The sequence below is a fragment of the Narcine bancroftii genome, chromosome 7, assembly GCF_036971445.1.
Source record: "Narcine bancroftii isolate sNarBan1 chromosome 7, sNarBan1.hap1, whole genome shotgun sequence".
Taxonomy (NCBI): Eukaryota; Metazoa; Chordata; class Chondrichthyes; order Torpediniformes; family Narcinidae; genus Narcine; species Narcine bancroftii.
In genome coordinates this window covers 159180474-159196565 of record NC_091475.1, presented here as the reverse complement: position 1 = coordinate 159196565, position 16092 = coordinate 159180474, and positions in this window count along the sequence as shown.

The window sequence follows — 16092 nt, the reverse complement described above, 5'->3', positions numbered from 1 at the left end:
GCTGAAGCCAGACCTGATCATTTTTTTTCCAGCATTTCCTCCTTGTTGCTCAGATTTCCTATATCTTCAATGTTTTGTTGGTGAACTTTGAACTCCTCTGCTAATACCCACCTTCAAGTTCAATGTTCATTCTTTTGTTAAATTATTTCAGGAAAGGTTTTGTTTGTCAGACCTCAGGGACATTCATCAATAAAAGAGCCCCTCTTTGAGTGACAAAGCATCTTCAGGCATTTACCTGCGCTCCTTATTGTATTGGCCTGAAGCAATTCTTGGTTCAACTTAATAAGTCATCATTTTTTTTCATATAATTAGCAGAGAAGATAAATAATTCTATTGTACAACAAAGTATTTTATAATCAATGTATTTTATATCAAGACTGAAGGGAGGTCAAGTCCTGAAATTACTGTAATAAGATGACAGGCAAAGTCAAAAAATTAATTTGCTATTATAATGATAAACAATTCTCCAGAAAATTCTGCAGTTCACAATTACTCAATAAGTGTGGGATGTCAAGTCTTCAGCATTTTTCAGTTTAATTGCAACTGACAGACCCTTTCCAAAGGAAATCTCAACCTTTTGACATCTGAATTTATAGTCCCTCTCATCAATCAGTCCATTTTCTGAAAGTTTGGAATCTCTTGGGATTTCACTCACAATTCTAGAATCCATTTTCGATTCAGCACCTTGGCATCCACAGCTGGATGTTTCATCAGCACCTTACACCCTTGTTGAAATGCCTGTCAACAATGTCATATTGCAAAAATAGATTTGCCAAAAAAAGGCCTTCATTTTCTCTTCGCCTAAAATTTGACTTCTATTGGTTTTGCAATTGGCAAACCAATTGCTGGGAATGTCAGTGGCAATTTCAAAAGATTTCTCATTCTACTTTCAACTCCTTTTCCATATTATCATAAACAGGCTGATACGAAGCAGTGATATTAATTTATGATGTAGAAGCTGAAAAGTGACAATATCTTCTTCAAAACATTTCACTAGAAATAACCATATATCTTCTTCTTTGGCTTGGCTTCGCGGACGAAGATTTATGGAGGGGGTAAAAAGTCCACGTCAGCTGCAGGCTCGTTTGTGTCTGACAAGTCCGATGCGGGACAGGCAGACACGATTGCAGCGGTTGCAGGGGAAAATTGGTTGGTTGGGGTTGGGTGTTGGGTTTTTCCTCCTTTGCCTTTTGTCAGTGAGGTGGGCTCTGCGGTCTTCTTCAAAGGAGGTTGCTGCCTGCCAAACTGTGAGGCGCCAAGATGCACGGTTTGAGGCGTTATCAGCCCACTGGCGGTGGTCAATGTGGCAGGCACCAAGAGATTTCTTTAGGCAGTCCTTGTACCTTTTCTTTGGTGCACCTCTGTCACGGTGGCCAGTGGAGAGCTCGCCATATAACACGATCTTGGGAAGGCGATGGTCCTCCATTCTGGAGACGTGACCCATCCAGCGCAGCTGGATCTTCAGCAGCGTGGACTCGATGCTGTCGACCTCTGCCATCTCGAGTACTTCGACGTTAGGGGTGTAAGCGCTCCAATGGATGTTGAGGATGGAGCGGAGACAACGCTGGTGGAAGCGTTCTAGGAGCCGTAGGTGGTGCCGGTAGAGGACCCATGATTCGGAGCCGAACAGGAGTGTGGGTATGACAACGGCTCTGTATACGCTTATCTTTGTGAGGTTTTTCAGTTGGTTGTTTTTCCAGACTCTTTTGTGTAGTCTTCCAAAGGCGCTATTTGCCTTGGCGAGTCTGTTGTCTATCTCATTGTCGATCCTTGCATCTGATGAAATGGTGCAGCCGAGATAGGTAAACTGGTTGACCGTTTTGAGTTTTGTGTGCCCGATGGAGATGTGGGGGGGCTGGTAGTCATGGTGGGGAGATGGCTGATGGAGGACCTCAGTTTTCTTCAGGCTGACTTCCAGGCCAAACATTTTGGCAGTTTCCGCAAAGCAGGACGTCAAGCGCTGAAGAGCTGGCTCTGAATGGGCAACTAAAGCGGCATCATCTGCAAAGAGTAGTTCACGGACAAGTTTCTCTTGTGTCTTGGTGTGAGCTTGCAGGCGCCTCAGATTGAAGAGACTGCCATCCGTGCGGTACCGGATGTAAACAGCGTCTTCATTGTTGGGGTCTTTCATGGCTTGGTTCAGCATCATGCTGAAGAAGATTGAAAAGAGGGTTGGTGCGAGAACACAGCCTTGCTTCACGCCATTGTTAATGGAGAAGGGTTCAGAGAGCTCATTTCTGTACCTGACCCGACCTTGTTGGTTTTCGTGCAGTTGGATAATCATGTTGAGGAACTTTGGGGGACATCCGATGCGCTCTAGTATTTGCCAAAGCCCTTTCCTGCTCACGGTGTCGAAGGCTTTGGTGAGGTCAACAAAGGTGATGTACAGTCCTTTGTTTTGTTCTCTGCACTTTTCTTGGAGCTGTCTGAGGGCAAAGACCATGTCAGTGGTTCCTCTGTTTGCGCGAAAGCCACACTGTGATTCTGGGAGAATATTCTCGGCGACACTAGGTATTATTCTATTTAGTAGAATCCTAGCGAAGATTTTGCCTGCAATGGAGAGCAACGTGATTCCCCTGTAGTTTGAGCAGTCTGATTTCTCGCCTTTGTTTTTGTACAGGGTGATGATGGTGGCATCACGAAGATCCTGAGGCAGTTTACCTTGGTCCCAACAAAGCTTGAAAAACTCATGCAGTTTGGCATGCAGAGTTTTGCCGCCAGCCTTCCAGACTTCTGGGGGGATTCCATCCATACCTGCTGCTTTGCCACTTTTCAGTTGTTCGATTGCCTTATATGTCTCATCCAGGGTGGGAACCTCATCCAGCTCTAGCCTTAGGGGCTGTTGAGGGAGCTGGAGCAGGGCGGAATCTTGGACTGAGCGGTTGGCACTGAAAAGAGATTGGAAGTGTTCTGACCATCGGTTGAGGATGGAGATCTTATCGCTGAGGAGGACTTTGCCGTCTGAGCTGCGCAGCGGGCTTTGGACTTGGGGTGAGGGGCCGTACACAGCCTTTAGAGCCTCGTAGAAACCCCTGAAGTCGCCAATGTCCGCGCTGAGTTGGGTTCGTTTGGCGAGGCTAGTCCACCACTCATTTTGGATCTCCCGGAGTTTGCGCTGAAGATGGCTGCATGCGCGACGGAAGGCTTGTTTCTTCTCTGGACAGGACGGCTTTGTAAGGTGAGCCTGGTGGGCAGCTCGCTTCTTTGCCAGCAGCTCCTGGATTTCCTGGCTGTTTTCGTCAAACCAGTCCTTGTTTTTCCTGGAGGAGAAGCCCAGTACCTCTTCAGTGGATTGCAGTATGGTAGTCTTCAACTGATCCCAGAGGGTTTCAGGGGACGGGTCCGTGAGGCGGGTTGCAACGTCGAGCTTTGCTTTGAGGTTTGCCTGGAAGTTTCCTCTCGCTTCGTCTGACTGCAGGTTTCCAACATTGAACCTCTTTCTGGGGGCTTTATTGTTCCTGGGCTTTGGCTTGAAGTGAAGGTTGAGCTTGCAGCGAACCAGCCGGTGGTCAGTGTGGCATTCCGCGCTAGGCATGACCCTGGTGTGGAGCACATCTTGTTTGTCACTTTCTCGCACCAGGATGTAGTCCAGGAGGTGCCAGTGTTTGGATCGGGGATGCATCCAGGTGGTCTTAAGGCTGTCCCTCTGCTGAAAAAGCGTGTTTGTAATGACAAGTCGCTGTTCTGCGCAGAGCTCCAACAGGAGGCGCCCATTGTCGTTGCACTTGCCGACGCCATGCTTGCCCAGGATTCCTGGCCAGGTTTCTGAGTCTTTGCCGACATGAGCGTTGAAGTCGCCCAGGATGACAACCTTGTCGGCTGTAGGGGTACGTTGGATGAGGTTGCGCAGGTCGGTGTAGAACTTGTTCTTTTCTGCTGGTTCCGCCTGGAGGGTTGGAGCATAGACACTGATGAGGGTGATGTGACGCTTGTTTTGAAGTGGGAGTCGCATGGACATGATTCGGTCCGAGAGGCCTGTCGGAAGGTTTTCGAGTTTGGAGGCAATGAAGCTCTTGACCATGAAGTCTACACCAGATAGGCGTCGTTCATCCGAAGGCTTGCCAGACCAGTAGAGTGTGTAGCCCGCTCCGCGTTCTTGGAGGCTGCCTACATCTGCCAGGCGGACTTCACTGAGAGCGGCTATGTCGATGTCAAGTCTGAGGAGTTCATGTGCAATGAGGGCAGACCGACGTTCAGGTCGGTGGCTGTCAGCCTTGTCTAGCATGGTTCTGATGTTCCAGCATGCTAGCTTGAGTTTGTGAGCATCTTTTGAGGGGGAGGACGTGGAGGGGGAGGACGTGGAGGGGGAGGACGTGGACCTGTCCTCGGGCCTGCGCAAAGGAGCTTTTAGGTGGAGTGCAGTGCGCGCAGTACTGGCCCCACCCTTTACACCCATGGTTCGTGTGCCGTGGACAAGCAAGCTGGGACGTGGCAGCGAGGTCCTTGGGTCGTAGGTTTTATATCGGAGTGGCCTTCTCCTATGCAGGTTTCTTACCCGGGCTGGAGGGGCCTGCCTCCCCTCCTAGGTCGGTCCATACTGCCCGGACCGGGGCCGAGGCCGCCGCAGTTCACCCTGTGCCTGGATTGGGGCCGCCGCCTCCCACTCTCTGCCCGGATCGGGGCCTTCGCCTGCCCCACTCGACCGAGGCCGGGGCCGCCGTCTCCCCCTTGCTCCTGCCCGGATCTGGGCCGCCGCCGTCTACCCTTCGCCCGGACCGGGGCCGGGGCCGCTGCTGCTCTCCCTGTGCCCGGACTGGGGCCGCCGCCTCCCACTCCCTGTCCGGACCGGGGCCTCCGCCTGCCTCACTCGACCGAGGCCGGGGCCACCGTCTCCCCCTTGCTCCTGCCCGTATTGGGGCCGCCGCCGTCTACCCTTCGCCCGGACCGGGGCCGGGGCCGGGGCCGCTGCTGCTCTCCCTGTGCCTGGACTGGGGCCGCCGCCTCCCATCCCACTCCCTGCCCGGACCGGGGCCTCCGCCTGCCTCACTCGACCGAGGCCGGGGCCGCCGTCTCCCCCTTGCTCCTGCCCGTATCGGGGCCGCCGCCGTCTACCCTTCGCCCGGACCGGGGCCGTGGCCGCTGCTGCTCTCCCTGTGCCTGGACTGGGGCCGCCGCCTCCCACTCCCTGCCCGGACCGGGGCCTCCGCCTGCCTCACACGACCGAGGCCGGGGCCGCCGTCTCCCCCTTGCTCCTGCCCGTATCGGGGCCGCCGCCGTCTACCCTTCGCCCGGACCGGGGCCGGGGCCGCTGCTGCTCTCCCTGTGCCTGGACTGGGGCCGCCGCCTCCCACTCCCTGCCTGGACCGGGGCATATAACCATATAACCACTTACAGAATAGAACAGGCCAGTTGGGCCCTACTCATCCATGCTGTAACAAATCCCCACCCTCCTCGTCCCACTGACCAGCACCCGGTCCATACCCCTCCAGTCCTCTCCTCTCCATGTAACTATCCAGTCTATCCTTGAATGTAACCAATGATCCCGCCTCAACCACGTCTGCCGGAAGCTCATTCCACATCCCTACTACCTTTTGCATAAAGAAATTTCCCCTCATGTTCCCCTAATAATTCTCCCCCTTCAACCTTAAATCATGCCCTCTCGTTTGAATCTCCCCCACTCTTAATTGAAAAAGCCTATCCACATTTACTCTGTCTGTCCCTTTTAAAATCTTAAACACCTCTATCAAGTCCCCCCTCAATCTTCTATGCTCCAGAGAAAAAAAGCCCTAGTCTGCACAACCTTTCCCTATAACTCAAACCTTGAAATCTTGTCAACATTCTCGTGAACCTTCTCTGTACTCTCACAATTTTGTTTATATCTTTCCTATAATTTGGTGACCAAAACTGTACACAGTACTCCAAATTTGGCCTTACCAATGCCTTGTACAATTTCATCATATCCTGACTACTCTTGAATTCAATACTCCGATTTATGAAGGCCAACATTCCAAATGCCTTCTTCACCACACTATCTACCTGAGTATCAGCCTTGAGGGTACTATTTACCATAAATCCTAAATCCCTTTGTTGCTCTGCACATCTCAATAGCCTACCATTTAATGCATATGACCTATTTAGATTTGCCTTTCCAAAATGTAACACCTCACACTTTTCTGTATTAAATTCCATCAGCCAATTCTCAGCCCACACCTCCAGCCTTCCTAAATCACCTTTTAATCTACAGTAATCTTCCTCACTGTCCACAACACCACCAATCTTTGTATCATCTGCAAACTTGCTTATCCAACTCTCCACCCCTACTTCCAGATCGTTAATATATATAACAAACAATAGTGGACCCAGGACCGATCCCTGAGGAACTCCACTAGTCACCGGCCTCCAATTGGACAAACAATTTTCTACCACTACTCTCTGACACCTCCCATCCAACCATTCCTAAATCCATTTCACTACCTTCTTATTTATACCTAATGCCTCCACCTTTTTTCCTAACCTCTTGTGGGGAACTTTGTCAAAAGCTTTACTAAAGTCTAAATAGACAACATCCACAGCTTTCCCTTCATCAACCTTTTTTGTAACCCCCTCGAAAAACTCAATCAGGTTTGTCAAGCATGATCTACCCCTGACAAAACCATGCTGATTACTCCCTAGCAATCCCTGTACCTCCAAATATTTGTAAATACCATCCCTCAGAACACTTTCCATCAACTTGCCCACTACAGACGTCAGAGTCATGGGCCTATAATTCCCAGGTTTACATTTGGACCCTTTCTTAAACAGCGGAACCACATGCGCAACCCTCCAATCCTTTGGCACTACCCCCATGGCCAGTGACATCCTAAATATCTCTGTTAATGGCCCCACTATCTGTCCACAAGCCTCCCTGAGTGTCCTTGCGAATATTTTGTCTGGTCCTGGAGATTTATCACCTTTATCTTTTTCAACACAGCCATCACTACCTCCTCGGTTATCCTTATATGCTTCATGACCTCCCCACTATTTTTCTTTACTTCAACTGGTTCAATATTTTTTTCCCTAGTGAATACTGAGGCAAAGAAATCATTCAAAATTTCCCCCATTTCCTCTGACTTCTCACTCAGCCTACCCTCGCTATCTACAAGTTGTCCAATTTTATCCCTCACTAATCTTTTACTTTTAATATACTTATAGAAACCCTTTGGATTTATTTTTACTCTGTCTGCCAAAGCCTCTTCGTACCTTTTTTTGGCCTTTCTAATTTCTTTCTTAAGATTCCTTCTACACTCCTTGTAGTCCTCCTTCATCTCTCAGCTCTCTGCTCTTCATACCTCTTGTACACCTCCTTTTTCCTCCCAACCAAATTTCCAATATTCTTCGAAAACCAAACCTCCCTATGACTTCCAGCCTTTCCTTTGATCCTCACTGGGACATATCTGCTCTGTACCCTCAAAATTTCTTTTTTAAATATCCTCAATTTTTCATTTACATCCTTACCTGAAAATATCCTGTCCCACTCAATACTCCCTAAATCCCTTCTTATTCGTTGGAAATTTGCTCTTCTCCAATCCAGAACCTCAACTTTGCTCTTCCCTAAAACTAACCGAAAACTAACAGAGTTATGATCACTAGACCCAAGTTGTTCCTCAACATTAATGTCCCATACCTGACCTAGCTCATTCCCTAACAGGAGATCCAGTATTACACCTTCCCGAGTTGGTTGTTCTACTAACTGATCCAGAAAACAATCTTGAACACACTTAACAAACTCCAGCCCATCCAGCCCTCCAACCGTGTGGGTATCCCAATCAATGTGAGGGAAGTTAAAATCTCCCATGATCACTACCTTATGATTCTCACACATACATGTTATTTCCCTACAAATTTGTTCCTCTAATTCTCTTGGCCCATTTGGCGGTCTGTAATACACCCCTATTAGCACCCTCATGCCTCCTTCACCCCTCAATTCCACCCAAACAGTCTCACTGGATGATCCCTCCAGACCATCCTACCACCTCACGGCAATAATGTCCTCCTTAACAAGCAGAGCAACTCCTCCCCCTTTTTTACCCCCTGATCTATCACATCTAAAACAAATGTATCCTGGAATATTAAGTTGCCAGTCCTGCCCCTCCTGTAGCTAGGTCTCACTAATTGCTACAATATCATGACCCCAAGTATCTGTCCATGCTCTAAGCTCATCTACCTTGTTCACTATGCATTAAAATATATGCATTTCAGAGAATGATCCACACATTTATTCTCTTTTCTATCTTTTACCCTAATCTCCATCCTACCTATTTTATTGTTATTATTCCTATCTAGGTGGCCATGCTCCCTTGACACTGTTCTCACACTCTGATCCCCACCCCCCTGCCAAACTAGTTTAAACCTTCCCCCACAGCTCTATCCATTCCAAATATTCATGGAGGGTGTACAATTTACAACATTAATTTTTAATGCCTGCTTATATTAATTTTCAATTTTAAAAATAATAATCTTAGATTTTAACTGATATTTTATAGATTTGATTTCACTATAAAAGCTAAATAAGTGCATGCCTATGATTTCATAGGGAGGCTGTCACAGGCAAGTACAAACAGGCCTACTACAAGTGTTGGACTTAGGAATTATTTGGACTTCACTGTATGAAATATAACGTGAACAAAACTTACGACATACCACCAATTTCATAGGTAGACACACTGAAGAATCAGATGTTCAAATTATACTCATACTGGTTATTCTTCAGTCTGTTAGACTAATAAGGGAAATCAGGGAGAGTATCAAATCCAAAGAAGCAACATATAAATTAGCCAGAAAAAAACTTTTCCTGATGATTGGGAGAAATTCAGAGTTCAACAGAGGAAGACAAAAGAATTAATTAGGAAAGGTAAAAGGGATTATGTCAAAAAGCTAGCAGGGAACATAAAAAAATGACTGTAAAAGTTTTTATAGCTATGTTAAGAGAAAGAGGTCAGTTAAGGCAAATGTGGGTCCATTACAGACAGAAACAGGTGAATTGATCAAGGTGAACAAGGACATGGCAAACCAATTGAAGAACTACTTCAGTTCTGTCTTCACTAAGGAAAACATAACTAATCCTCAGGAAATAGTAGGGGACCGAGGATCTAATGTGAGGGAAGGACTGAAGGAAATAAATGTAAGTCTACAAGTTGTGTTTCTATGGTAAATTAAAGGGATTAAAGGCAGATAAATCCCCAAGGCCAGATAGTCTGCATCCCAGAGTACTTAAGGAAGTAGCCCAAGAAATAGTGGATTCATTAGTGATAATTTTTCAGAATGATTAAATTCTGGATTAGTTCCTGAGGATTGGTGCGTGGCAAATGTAACGCCACTTTTTAAGAAGTGAGGGAGAGAGTAAATGGGAAACTATAGACTAGTGATCCTGACATCAGTAGTGGGGAAAATGCTAGAGGCAGTTATTAAAGATGTGATTGCAGCACGTTTGGAAAGTAATGATATCATCGGACAGAGTCAGCATGATTTTATGAAGGGAAAATCATGTCTGATGAATCTACTAGAATTTTTTGAGGATGTAACCAATAGACTGGATAAGGGAGAACCAGTAGATGTGGTATATCTGGAGTTTCAGAAGGCATTTGATAAAGTCCCGCACAGATTAGTGTACAAACTAAAAGCACACAGTATAGGAGGAATGGTATTGAGATGGATAGAGAAGTGGTTAACAGTCAGGAAGGAAAGAGTAAGAATAAATGGGTCTTTTCAAAATGGCAGGCAGTGACTACAAGGCTCACTGCTGGGACCACAGTTATTTACAATATATATCAATGACTTAGATGAGGAAATATAAAGCAGCATCTCCAAGTCTGCAGATGACATGAAGCTGGGTGGCAGTGTTAGCTGTGTAGAGGATGCTGGGAGGATGCAAAGTGACTTGTGAGTGGGTCAAGACATGGCAGATCCAATACAATGTGGATAAATGTGTGTTTATCCACTTTGGAGACAAGAACAGGAGAGATGATTATTACCTAAATGGTATCCATTTAGGAAAAGGAGAGATGCAATGAGACTTGAGTGTCACTGTGCATTGAAAATGGGCGTACATGTACAGCAGGCAGTGAGGAAAGCGAATGGTATGTTGGAATTCATAGCAAGAGAATTTGAGTACAGGAGTAGAGAGGTTCTACTGCAGCTGCACAGGGCCCGAATTAGACCACATCTGGAGTATTGTGTGTAGTTTTGGTCTCCTTATCTGAGGAAAGACATCCTTGCCAGAGTGCAGAGAAAGTTCACTAGATTGATACCAGGGATGGCAGGACTTACATATGAAGAAAGGGTGGATCGACTAGGCTTATACTCACTGGAATTCAGAAGATTGAAGGGGGAATCTTATAGAAACGTATAAAATTCTTAAGGGATTGGTCAGCCAAATGCAGGAAGGTTGTTCCCAATGCTGGGGAAAACCAGAACCAGGGGACACAGTTTAAGGATAAGAGGAAAGTCTTTTAGGACTGAGATGAGAAAAAAAATTCTCTCAGAGAGTGGTGGACCTGTGAAATTCTTTGACACAGTAAGTAGTTGAAGCTGGTTCCTTATCTATATTTAAGAGGGAGTTGGATTTGGCCCTTGTGACTAAGGGGATTGGGGTATGGGGAGAAGGCAGGTATTGGGTTCTGAGTAGATGATCAGCCATGATTAAAATAAATGGCCCACTCCTGCACCTATGTTCTATGTTTACCACAGTGAAGCCAAATATTGTACTAAACTGAAGTTTATATGCAATTAATTTTCAACATAGACCAGTAAATGGCAAAGTAAAGTGTGAATCTTGGCTAATCCCTTTTGGCATTCAGCCAACTTTCTCAAATTTCACAAGATCAATGAGGAGATGCTTTTGTACAGTTGTTTGGATTCAATTGGGATTTCACTAAGTATTCTGAAATCTATTTTCTATTATATACTCTTTGACAATCATAACGAGATGCATCAGCATTTACACCCTGGTCCATAAGCAGTACATCATTTCTAAGTTAGTCACATTCTGAAAATGCATTTGCTAAACTAGTTTACTCTTGCATCAAATTTGATTTCTATTGGATTTGTAATGCCTCCATCATCGGTTTTAAAATAAAAAGAAGAATATTGACAAGGGGAAAACATGAGATCATTCTGGATAAATTTAAAGGGAAAAGTAAAAATAATGTATTTCAGTTTGAAGAATATTGAGATTTGAAAAAATATTTTGAACTTAAAAACAATTCACTTGAATGAATAAATATTGCAAAAAATCATGTGAACTAAAATAATTCAATTCATTCACTTTTTGCTGTGATATAAATTCCCTGTATGCACTTTTTAGCTGTACAAATTCCTGAAAGCTGTTCTAGTTCCCCACTCTGGAGAGGCGCCATATATCCAACTCAGAACAGAACCTGCAATCTACATGACTTTTGGATAACTTTCATTTTCATCATCATTAACTTCTTGCATTTTGTAAGCTTGAATAATATTTAATATTCAGTGGGAAAGTTAATTCTGAAACCATGACTTTAAACTTATATTAAGTCACTTACAAGGTTTTGAAGTGCAAGCTAAGGAATAGGTTGAAAGGTATTAAAAGTAGCAGATATGAAAGAAATATTTCATGATTCCTCAGGAACAAAAATTCCAATAAGAATGTGATTCCTCAGGAAAATTCCAAACAATGGAATTACAAACAGTATTAGATTGAAAGTAAAGACATCTAAACTTGCAAAGAATAGTTTTAAACACAGGAATTGCAATAACTTTTAGAAGTCAATAAAGACCTTCTCTGAAAACTACCAAGCAAAAGCAGAAAGTGTTAAATGTTGTATCTGCCTTCATTGTCGAAGAATCTAAAACCAGACTAAAAACAGTACAAAAATGAGACATGGGGATGGACAACAATTACAGTGCCAGTGACACGAGTTCAAATCTGGCACTGTCTTCAAGGTGTTTGCAGGATCTCTCTGAGTGGGTATTCCCCAGCTGCTCTGGTTTCCTCCCAACCTCCAAAGCATACGAGGTTGTAGGTTAATTTTGGTGCAATGGGGTGGCATGGATATAAATGGCTGGAATTGATTTTTACTCTTCTATAAACAAAGTAAAATTTTAAAAATTTATACTGCTGGAAAGGTTACTAGAAAATGATTGGAATTAAGAGTTGATGTTTTTTTCTGGACATGATGTCCTGCAGTCTTGGATTCTAAAAATATCAATTAACCTGAACACAGTTGTCAGAAAATTATGGAGTCATACAGCATGGAAATAGGCCCAATAGCCAAATTTCCTCATACCGACCAAAATGCCCGACCTCCCTCTGTTTCATTCTTCTCCTTGTAAACCTATCCTCTCCATGTATCCAACCAAATATTTCTCAATCATTGCAATAGAAATGGCCTCAACTATTCCTTCTGGCAGCTTGGTCCATACACTCATTGGTGTCTTTGTAAAAAGAAAAAAACTCTTCAGTTTCCTATTAAATCTCCTCTCTTTTATCCTCTCTGCTACTTGATTCCCCTACTCTTGGCAAGTTTCTGTGCATTCATCTAATCTCTTCCTCTCAAATTGTTTTATTTTGTTATCAAGAACTGATATATTATTTAGAAATGCTAAATCATTTCTTTGCTGAACTTTAGAGATCACTGAGGCAGTAGTAAGTTGATCCATTACATTTGGATGTGCAAAAGGCATTCGATAAAGGTTCCATAATAAAATTGCAGGTGATTCAAGTATTCTTGGGATTAATAGTGTGTATTTGCATGACATGTTTGTGCAAACACAAACAAACAGATCATCTTCAAGTTGCCAAGCTATAACTGGCTCAGTGCTCAAATGTTTACAATCCATATTAATGAAGGTACCAATGTTTCTAAGTTTGACTACAAAGAAATGTGGGGTAGTACATTATAATGACCACAAATAGTCTTCAAAGAGAAATATAGGTAGATTAAGAGAGGGCAAATGAAGGAGAGTGAAAGGCTATATTCTTCCGAAGGAAGAACATGAAAGCAGTGCATATGTTTTTTACTGAAAGGAAATTGGAGGAAAGGGGTCCAACTTAAATGTACAGGGACTAAATGAGATTGCTCTTGGAGCACTGCATCCATTTTTGGCTTGGTTTAAGAAGAATACATTTGCTTCAGAGTTGAGGATATTGACCATTAAGAAAAGGTCAAGTCAAATGGACCGATGCACTCTTGAGTTTAGAAAGATGAGACCTAATTTCATTGAAATATGTGATTCTGAGGGGTTTGATACAGTAGGTACTTTGAGAATATTCCTCATGGTGAGAGAATCCAGAACACAGGGGTGAGAAGGTATATTCTCATTGTGATATCATTCCCCAGGGAGCTATGGATGCTAAATCAATAAAATATATCAAAGCTGATATTTTTTGGAATGCTGGGTAACCATTCACGATGGAGATCAAACATGATATTAACACCATAATAATTTTTGAAAGAACAACTCTTTTGGGGAAAAAATATTTTTGCTACTTAGCAGCAAAAATATTCAATTCACTTCATCTTGAGTAGTTCTTCCAATTACTCCTTAGTTACATAAGCAAGTATTCTAATCTAACTGGAATTAAACAAAAACAATTTCTGACTGTCCTGTGCTGAATTCTAATTCGCTGTGAGCATTATCAAATATTGAGCAAGTTGATGGACAAATATGCATAATTAAACTTCAAAGGATTCTGGAGAACATCATATTAAAATGACAAAGATCTATAAACTTGCTTCCATAAATGCAGCATTTATTTCTTTTTGATTCCTTCAATCTGAAAAGACATTGCTTTGGATGCAATCAATGTAATTTCTTATCATGTCAGAACTATCTGTGATTCTTTACAATGGGAGAATAGAAATGAAGAAGTTCATACATTCATATGATGGTTGCACATTTATTCTTCCAACATAAATCTAATTACCAGACCAAAAAAAAGAGCTGTTGAAATAGCAGCACTGAAACAGACCCTGGGAGGGTGGAGAGCAAATAAACAGAACACTCCATGGGGTCTTAAAGCTCAGTCCGACTGCTGATGGTTCTGTATAGGCTTTAAAGGAGCTATTTGTGTTTTATTTAAAATCCTGTGTCCATGGGGTCTGGGCCCAACATGGCAGCAACTCTTTTCAACAGTGGCCATGAGGGGTTGCAGGCTCTAGGAGAGCAATAACTGGCACAGGGCACCAGTAACACGGAGGACACCCACTATTGAAGAGGAGAAGCAGAGGAGTTGACCCCAAGGACGGTGACCACGGCAATGCACCAGCGAGGGGCTCTATGGCTGAAGGACACTCACAGTTTGGCGACCAGTAGGCAAGCAACCCACACAGGCTGCAAACTGCTGGCAATGAGGTCAAAGGACTCACACCAGGCTGTGGCTGCTAGCTCATGAGAACCATGTATTGGAACCGGGAATCGAGATGATGCTGAGGGTGATGAAGGTTTGGACCTGAGCTTTGGTTGCCAATGGTTTATACAGAAATGGAGTCCTGTATGACGGCAGAGGCTATGGGAATGTTGGAGGTGAATCTACAGACACTCACTGAGGCTAATTTGTCTCTCTTTTGCTTCTCTTTCTCTGTCTGTAAGGGGCACCGGGCAATGCTAATGGCAAATTATATTCTGCCATAAGGCAGACTAAAGGCAATTTTGTCCAATATTACATCTCTGTTTTATAAAATGATAATAAATAGTATCTGATCTGATCTGAAGAATTCTGGTGAGCTAAATACATTTATTCCCTTAATACTGTGGTTTTCAAACTTTTTCTTTCCACTCACATACCACCTTAAGCAATCCTTTACTTAATCACAAAGCATCAATGGCATAGGGATTTCTTAAAGTGGAAAGAAAAAGTTTGAAAACCATTGCCTTAATACCTTTATTTTAACATTTTGTTCAAAAAAATAAATCACAATCTCATCTTATTGGAAGAGATAAATATATCTACAGAATAACAAAGAAATACAAAAAGAGTTGCCATTCCTGTAGTTAAATATTCTGCCTGGTAAGTCCATGGAGAGTGGAAAAATACATTGATGTTCTGTTCCCAGCATTTGTTTTCTGGAACAATGATCCCAAGAAATGTTTCCCACTGTAAAGAATCACAACAGGTGAATCGTGGGAAAGAAATTACGTTGATTGCACCCAGAGCAACATTTTGCCTTTCAGATTTAAAGCATCAAAATGATTAAATACTATTTTTAATGATGCAAGCTTAAAAAAGGGTCATTGTTGATACTCATCCATTAACTTGCCCCAAAATTGCAAATCCTCACAATCAGTGGGAAGGAATTCAGCACAAAGCAGTTGGAATTGCTTTTGTTTAATTCAAGTCAGATTAGGATTTTCACGTATTCTTGCAAAGACAAGTTCCACTGATTGAACTAAACAGATTTGCTCACACTCTGTTATGTATGCTGCAGAGCAAACCAGTTTCTTGCTTTACTGATTCTCTAGGTTTTTGCTCAGACCTCCTCCAAACATTCCAAAGAAACAAACATCCAAAGCATTCACAATGCAATAATTACAAGAATTTTTTTTTTAAATGTAGGCAGCAAAAGGTCCTTTGACCCTTTGGCACATACTCTGCCATTCAATGAGATAGATCAGCTGGTTGAGTAGTGTCACCACAACAACTTTGCACTCAACATTAATAAAACTAAGGAACTGATTGTGGACTTCAGGAGGAGAAAACCAAAGGAACACAAACCAGTCCTCATTGAGGGGGGCAGCTGTGGAAAGGGTTAAGAACCAAATTCCTGGGTGTCAACATCTCTGAAAATCTATCCATGGCAATGCCATCATGAAGAAGTCTCCCCAGCGGCTCTTCTCGGTGAGAAACTGGAGGAGATATGGTACATAACTAAGGACAATTGTAAATTTATTCAAGTGTACTGTGGAGAGCAATCTGACTGATTGCATCACTATCTCGTATGAAGGTGTCAATGCACAGGACAAGAAAAAAACTACAGAGAGTTGTGAACTCGGCCAGCATATTATGGGCATTGATCTTTACTCTATCAAGGACGTCTACAAGAGGATGAGTTTAAAAAAGCAGCCTCAATCCTCATGGACTCTCAACACTCAGGCAATGTTCTTTTCTCACTGCTACCATCAAGGTGGTGGTATAGGAGC